Genomic DNA, 9,466 nt, shown 5'->3' on the forward strand with positions numbered 1-9,466 from the left:
CCAAAAATAGACGTAGTCTAAGCAGTGAACACCCTTTCTATCAACCTAATCGAAAAACCCCCTTTTTAGATAAAGCTGCAAGGATTACATTTATTAATAGTAGACGTAACGGTCCCCGAAATGAATGGGCATGGTTGTTTTAAAAATAACGAGTCTCCTTTTTTATTTATAATTTTATGCAAGTCTTGTTGATATATTCTGTAAGAAAAATAAAAACAAAAATTAAACATGTACCTAAATTATGTATGTATTTCGACTACTAGTACTGTATTTTCAAAAATATTAGTAAGTTGATGTTGGTTTAAATACTGTGCATTTTGTAAAAATTGGTAAAAATATTATACAGTGAATAGTAAATACTGCAGATGTAAAACCCAATATTCGAGCTTGCAAGTTATTATAAATATTTCAAGATGAAATGAAAATATGAAAAAATTAAAGTAGTTAAAAAAAAATTATTATTCAGTGATACATGGGAAAAAAATTTAATATATTTGAATACTTATATATTTATTATGCAATAGCTTATGGACATGCTTATTAGTTATTTACATGTTTAACATAAAACACCGGTCTGCATGCATTAATTCTGATACTTACGTCAAACTCATTTTTAATAATTAAAAAATATATTAAACACAAATATTTAAAATATTAAATATTGTAAAGTTGGTATATTTTAATATTATAATAAGTTATGATGAATCTAATCCTAGAGGAGCGATTTTTATAAGTGGTTTTTTATGGTTACTTCTATATCTTCTATGATATTATATTAAACCATAGTTTTTACCTTTTAAAAGGTCTACGTATTAAACACAAACAATTTGTACCTGACTGATATGTGATAACAGTGAACCGAAACTCAACCACTTATTGATAATTCGTAAATTTCAACTTTCTGATTATTTTCTGTAATAACACCATTCAATAATAATATTAATGATAATAACAATAATAAAAATAATAACATTTATGTATACAAATTAAATGAGTAGAATAATTTTGAATTAATTTACCATTTATATTTTTCAAACAAGTTTTTCTACAAAATAACTAAAACTATTTTCAATATTGTGCTTGGATCAAATACCTAACAGATATACATTTAAGTATTATGTAAATAAAATAATATATACAATCACTTCCTCGTTATTAGAGTTGGTAGACGGTAGAAAAATATTCAATGTAACAATTTCAAAAATTATAAGTACCTATAGTATATAACAAATAGCTTTAGGTTGCTATGTTATAAGCTTATAATGTATTTATCATAAGAAATATTATTTAATGATCTCAATGTTTTTTACTTTGTACCTACTTTAATTCAAATTTGTAATAAATTCCAAAACTGTGGTTCACATTTTACTTCTATTTCATCTATTTTGTGACCATCGTCAATAAAACAAATGAGATGGAAATCTTTCAAAAGCTTACCATTTTAATACGATATTGAAGTTAAAATAAATATTTTAATTAAATGATATTATCGGTGGTTAGACATCGAAACGACTTACCACTTCAAATAACATGCCGTTCTCTTTCAAACAAGTATTTTCATGGTAAATGGTAAGTTTCTACGCAGGACATACCAAGTAAATCCATACACGTGTATAATTGAATTTCTAGTTATGCTGCGTTAAAAATAAAAATGTTAAATCCAACACAAAATTAGAAAAATTTCATTATTTTATTCATCAGGCATAGGACTGACAACTCATGTTATGGTAGTAAAAATCTGTTTGTTTTGGTGTTCTCAATTATATGTAAAATTATAAATAGAATCAATATAAATATATTTATATGTTGTATACAGACGTATGAATAGTTAAAAAAAAAAAATGCCATTATTTTTTTTCCATGTTATATTTTTTCTAAGGTTTTTTTTTAAATTAATTATTCTTTGGCATATTATTTTTTTTTGAGTATTCATAAAGCTGATGACATAAATGATAAATATATGCATTTATAATGATTCTATTTATAATTGTATATAAAATTAGGCACACGAAAACAAACAAATTTTAATCACACCAAAACTACCGTTAATTTTTAATTTTAAGACTGAAAAAATTAATAAGGAAAATTTATCTAACTCTGAGTAGGAATTAACATTTAAAATTTTAACATGGCGTATGAATCAATTCATCTATTTTTTACTTCTATATATTATGAACTCACATATGTAATAACCGTTTTATCTGATATGTCCCGAGTAAGAACTTACACCCGACCATTTTCAGCGTCCAAAGCCGAATGTGAATCGATTATCGAACTAGATTTGTAATGTTTGCGTGTTAGTTACGAACGAGGACGGTAAATTCTGAACATAAATAGGTAATCTCTTCCTCGTATATAATATTATTATACGTGGGGATCCGAATTTTAAATATTTCAAAATTAAAAATTTCATTCTTCTTAAATTACTTCAATGAAATTATGAAAAATATTATTTTATTTTAAACATAATATTCGGTTATAGAGGATTATAAATGATTATATTTATTACACACAGAAAATATCGATAGTGGATGACTATGTAACGGTTATAAATTATGTATAAATATTTTACGTTTAGCACCGGTTAATTTATTACTTATCAATTTTATCGGCTATTATTTATTAGTATTTGATACAATAAACTAACTTTTAAAAAATATTCTCTTGTTGTTAGCTTATAACTATAAACTTTTAGATATAAAAAACTATTTTTTTTTAAATGAAGGAAACATTTTACGAAACTTTTATGAAATATTAAAACTTTAATGATACGTATAACAGCCACATTTACTAATATAGCAAACATTAGCAAGTTCTACAGCCCCAATTACAATAATATCATAACTATAAATCGCCTACAAAAGTGTACACCTAGAATTATAGGGTCACAAGGTATCAGCACGGGTTGTGCAAAGTGCGTGGCTGCACGCCCTGTGAAATTCATTCATTATAAATTGCGTGTATAATATATTGTATACCTAGGTAACATGAAAATAATATATTATATTTTGAATGGCTGTATAATAATAATATTATATAGTAAGTCAAGGAAGAGTACCCCTACTAAAATTATTCCGCAGTCTGCACATACACTGCTGAACGATCTTGCACACGCCCATATGGGTATGGCGTAAATAGCTTCGTTACAACCATGTGTGGGGAACATTAGATTAATTTCGATGCCTTAAAAAAATCGTCGGTGGCATTATTAATTAGCAGTCCTGTAAAGAATACTTTTAAAAAGTACTTGAGTAAATACTCAAATACATTTTTTTTTAAGTATTTAAGATACTACTCAAATACTTTGAAAAAGTATTTGGAATACTTTTCAAATACTTTTGGTTTTTAAAGTGGGTTTCTAATTATCGTAATATAAACACATAGGTAGTAGGTAATCTAATAGTTATCTAATAGTTTTAAAGGGAATATTGTTATTCAATAACTTTTTTTAGAAATCTGGTTTTCCCAAACCTTTGGGCTTCGACTAACACAGAAATACAGAATATTTAATATTATTGTAGTTGACAATAATATTTTTTCAACCAATTATTTCGAATAAAAATATAATGTTCGAAATAAAAAACCAAAGTATTCAATACCAAAAAGTATTTAATACAAAAAAAAGTATTTAAAATACCATTCAAAATACTTCATGCTGAAAGTATTTAAAAAGTTATTCAATACTTAAAAAAGTATTTGAGTACTTTTACTCAAATACTTTTACTTAAATACTTAACAGGACTGTTAATTAGCATTTAGCGTTGATATTATATTATTATCCCGGCAATAATATTATTATTATTTGAACTCTCATTCGCCGCGATGAGTTGGCCATAGGCAATTTGAATTGCAGACAAGTAATTTTCGTACCAAAATTGCGTGTAAACAGGCGCAATTCATTGGACGCGTACATCGTCGATATTATTTTGTCACCGGCTAGCTGTTTTTTTTTCTATACATTTTGAAGGAGACCAGAATCAGTTCTTGCCCATAGTCGAATACGTGATCTATTGGAAACGAATCAATCTGCGAATTTATGTGAAATCTGTGATGTTCAATAAGTATGTCTTTTTATTTAACCAGCAATGTTATCTAACAAAAAATCGTACCCTTTTGTACAGATTATAATTACTTATTTGGTTAATTTTGTATGTAAAAACTCAACTTTGAATACAGTGGTGAATAAGTTCCACTTTACAATTGAATAAAAACAATTTTAATCATTTCAATTCGGTTTCTAATAAAATAATTAATACTTAGATGTAAACTAGAATAGCATGCTTAATTATTACATTTATCAACAGTGATTAAATATTTTATATCTACAACGATTACAAAATGTTTGTTATCTGCGTTCTAAAACTTATATTGAGCATGAACGTTTTCTGTACTAAATATTGAGTCAAAAACCATTTTGATTGATTTGGCGTTAAATTACCTAGTGCGGTCAATGACTTTTGTAATCGAAGCCATGTATGTAAAAAAAATTACCTAGTTATTTTGAAAATTTAAGACAAAAACATAAGCTATGTATCTATTTAGAAGAATATTACATTTTAGAATAAAAAGTTTTTATTCGTACAAATTCTGAAACATTTTACATTCTAAACATCTAGGTTCAGTTTTATTTTCTAGAAGTGTGCTATTATGAATTGGGGTTTTTTTTTTTTGTTTTAAGTATTCAATTTATTTTAATAAGTTATAACGATAATGGCAAAAAAATGCAGACATTTTAAGTAGGTACTTCAAATGTCGAAATATTAAAAATAATCAGAAAAAAATAGGTAAATATATAAATTATAATTAAAAATCTTGCGAACATGGTTATATTTATAATTAAGACTAATTTAATAATATGCAGGCATATGTTTTTGCTAAAGGCTCGTAGCAGGTTTTGATGATGATTATAGTACTATAAAAGATTGCATAATACACAGAAATGGATATTATAATTCTGTACAAAATCTGATTTAGCAAAAAGTAGTTTACGATCATAAGATTTTAATTATAAATATTTTCAGTGCAGTTTTTTGTATAAACGTATATTATATTTAAAATATAAATTGAATACGAGTACCTACCTTTATATATTTTTAAAAGAATGGAGAATCATTATACAGTGTTTTGTATACAAACACAACAATCAATCAAAATATAAAACTTCAAAAATGAGGGGATTCATTATTGTATTAATGATTAATAATTGTATACATTCATATCCGTAATATATATATATATATTATATACGAGTATATTTATTCTTAAAAGAATGTAGAAGTATAAATAGTTTTTCTGTATAAACACAACAATCAATCAAAATTTTAAAAACCTCAACAATTAGGATTAATTATTACTGGTTATATTCACTTATATTTAATTTTTTTCTAAATAACATTCAACATTAGGTTAGATAGCTAGTTTAATAATTTAATACTTTCATAGGAATAAATAGCATGTTTTGCATATTTAGTGAAAAACAAGCGAATATTATTATAGATATTTTCATTGCGTATTTAGATTTTGTTGCATAAAATATTAAGTGTTTACTTTGGTGTTTTCAACGCACATTTATGCATATAATTCAACTCTTAGAAGATGATAAATACCAGAGCCCTGTCTATGCATTATATTAAAGTATCAAAACCACTTAAAAACACTCGTGTTGATGATATTTATTAAAACATTTTAAAGAGGCTTTGAGAATTTATCTTTTCTCTAATCACAACCATAATTATGGCCTTGTATTACGGATATCTAGATGCTCTTATATTTTTAAAGTATTTCTTTGTATTAAATATCGTAATTGATATACATTTTTAATTAATGTATTATAATATGAACTTGTGTTTCTTTTTTATTAATAGCTGTCAATGATAAGAAGATTAAAAACATATGCTTTTTCATAACGATTATAAATTATTTAATACACGCACCCTGTTTAAAACCATTTAAAAATAAATTACCGAATAGTAAATTAAACGTAAAAAACTATATAATATTTATTTTCGAATTTTTAAATTATTTTCATTATTTTTTAACCATATATATATTTTTTTAAAAAACCCAAATATTTAATTAGCTTTGATTATAAAATAAAAATCGTATATTCAACAATTTAAATAACACATAGGTACCCACCTTAATATGATGTTAGTGTATACCTATTAATAATAATATTTTTTGGTTTAGTTTTAGAATCAAGTAGGTATTTGACAATATAATATTTATTCTTCTATAAACTTAAGTATACCAAATGGTAATAACTAAAAGTAATATATTTTGTTGTATAATGTTTAAATTGAATTAATTAATGGTCGTAAATTCGTAATAGTTTATTGCATATATAAAATATCAACCAACAGGAAAGTCTGTGTATGGCGGTAATACTTATTTGAATATAGATTTTGTCATTTTGAATGAATTTGTCATTGAGCAAGTCACTGTAATGGATCAGTTAAATTTGAATTCAATGCTAAATCACCGAGTAGGTACAGAAAAATAATTCTGATATTTATATTACCAACTATTATAATAGTTAATTATTTTTATTAGTAGTATGGTATCTAGTATGTTGAACTTATGTTTACCTATTATTCATTTTCATTAATCAATAGGAATTTTTTATTTTTTATTTCGTGTTTTGTCCCGTTTTAGCCACAAGATTGAGTAAAATAGGGCAGTGTCATAAAAGTATAAAACTATAAAAAAGAAGTACTTATATATAGTAGGTGGTCTACCATTCTATATATTAAAATTTTGCAATTTCTCTGTGTAGTATAGATACAATATTGTACTTTCAGGTAAATATGTCATAAATGTAGTGATTCAATATAGCAAGAGCTAAAAAGAGGTTCCTACCTATACTACCCATCTTTAGGAAACTTATTTTAACCAAAACTAACTTATCTCATAAAACATTTTTATAAGAACTTTAATTTAATTATTCTATGGAAAAGTTCATATAATATCAATACTTAAAAGTATTATAGGTTTATATGAAGTTTAATAATTATCTAGCCGTTTAAAAAAACACATAATAATAACGTTTTGCTCGGTTGAAAATATTACAACACTACATACCGTCAGCAAACAACAAATTCGTTATGATGATAAAAATATTTTTAAATAGTCTAATATTATATAACATCACATGTTTTGATCATACATTTTTATTCAATACTATATATTAACTAGAAATGGACACCGAAAACGGACAGCCGGCTAATATAATATATTCCTGCCGTATATACATTGTATCAATCACCATGCGTAGTAATTCGGGTAAATGACACAGGTATACCGTCAACCGATTTTTTTTATAATGTTGCAGATATATCATATAGAGGCTACGCTCTCCAGTATTCTTATCGATCACGAAGTTATAGTACCTACTGAAGTCTGTGGTTTTTATACGCTTTTTTTTATGATAATCCGAGCTAAATTTATTATCAAAACGCAAAAGGTTATAGTGAAACCAGATAATGGCAGTACCTCGTTTCACCAGACTACCCCATTTTACCCGCCTATCACCACTACCATAAAATGTTGTCCTACTACAACTCTACGATCATAAAAAACGTATAGGTGGGTAACTTTTTAACTCGTAAAACTTGATCATTTTTTAACCAATGTATTTTTAACATCGTAATCAACCTATGTATATTAATATTGATTTTGTACCCTGTGTCTCTTGTCAACCGTCAACCCACGTGGTTAGCAGTTTGATACGTTGTTGTATATAATGTATTATAATTAATAACTAATTTACTGTATGTTCAAAATTATTTGTATACATAGAAACTCTAACAGAAGTAATCTGCTGAGGAATATGGAATAAAAAAGTATGTTGTCGACAAAATAAAGCACATGAAAAATGATAGCGCAAAAAATAAATAAAATAATATTAAATTATTTAAAATGTTTCTATTTCATTATGACTCCAAATTACGCATAAAAAACACATTAATTATACTTTTTGAAATATTGAGTGTTAACTCTTAATAGAACCACTCTGTATTGTCTATGATGCCTTAACGACTTAACCACCCAAACTTTTTTTAACAAAGTACAACGTTTCGAACTCACAAAGATTTATATTTTTTAATACCAGAATACCTTTTTTTTTTTTTTTCCAGTTTTGAACCGACGGCGTCGCGGGAACAGCTTTCGCATTACTTCCGCGAGATAATAATACCAGAATACCTATTGAAATAAAATATGACCTTAATTTGTTTTATTTTTAAAAGAACCTAGACAGTTGCTGGGTGACATAAGTATATATATATGTAACAGTGGAAAAATGTTTTGACACTTAGGCGATAAAAATATTATTTAAAAAATAAAAATTGATTCTTTTAGGGGTCCACTTTTAATATATAGTTTTAAACTGAGTTCTAGACTCCAGTGCAAACTCATTACAATTGAAAAATGTTATGATTTAGTTTTCACGTATTATAAATGCCCCCAATGTTATATAATGCCCAAATAAAACCTTTTGATCAAATATAGCCTATGTGGCTATTTTGGATTTTACAAAAATAATTTCCAATTTAATATTCCTATTTTGATATGTTATATTAAGTTAAAATGTAGAATTTATTATTCTAAAGTTAATGGTAAACTAAAAACTTATGTGATACTATAATAACTAATATTACTAACATTATAATAATATAATGTGGTATTGCGACCAAGCGATGGATCAGAAATACGATGAAAGTTGCACTGGTGGGAGACATAAGCACCAAAATGAGATTTAAAAAAAAGTTGTCTCGTACGAAAGCACCAAAATTATAGATACCTGTGTGTTACTGTTAATAGATATTAAATAACAGATATTAAATGTAGAAATATTTATTAAATATTAACAAGTTATTATTGAAAATTTTTTATAAGATCGAAAAAATCAACCAATTTATTATAATTATAATTTATTAATTTCAATTATATTTATTGAAAATTTCTTATGAGATCGACATTTTTAAATAACGACTTATATAAAATATACATTTTGGCTCAAATGATATGTCATTTTTGCACCTTTGGCGCTTCTGTCATATGTTGGGTATAACAGATATAAAATATTAGATTGGCGCTTATGTTGTCTTACACATTTTGGCGCAAATGATATGTGCATTTTTATACCTTTGGCGCTTATGTCTTATAGCCCGGAAAAAGTCCAAGAATCAGGATTATTATGCAGGATGATTCGCCAAGAAATGTATTTATTTTTTATTATTAAAACTATTAAGTAAGGCATAGGTACTTAAAAATTCCAACTATCAGAATTTTAATAAATGTATTACTAAAGGATAAAAGCTGGATGGATTGAGGGGATGGGCATGCTTGATGAATCACTTTGAATATAATTACATACTAATTGTTCAGCTATATTTATTTGCAGCCTTGTTCTGACAACAGATCCGAGAATAATAATGATAAAGAATAAAGATATAACCATAATATA

The sequence above is a fragment of the Acyrthosiphon pisum genome, chromosome X (assembly GCF_005508785.2).
Source record: "Acyrthosiphon pisum isolate AL4f chromosome X, pea_aphid_22Mar2018_4r6ur, whole genome shotgun sequence".
NCBI classification, from domain to species: Eukaryota; Metazoa; Arthropoda; class Insecta; order Hemiptera; family Aphididae; genus Acyrthosiphon; species Acyrthosiphon pisum.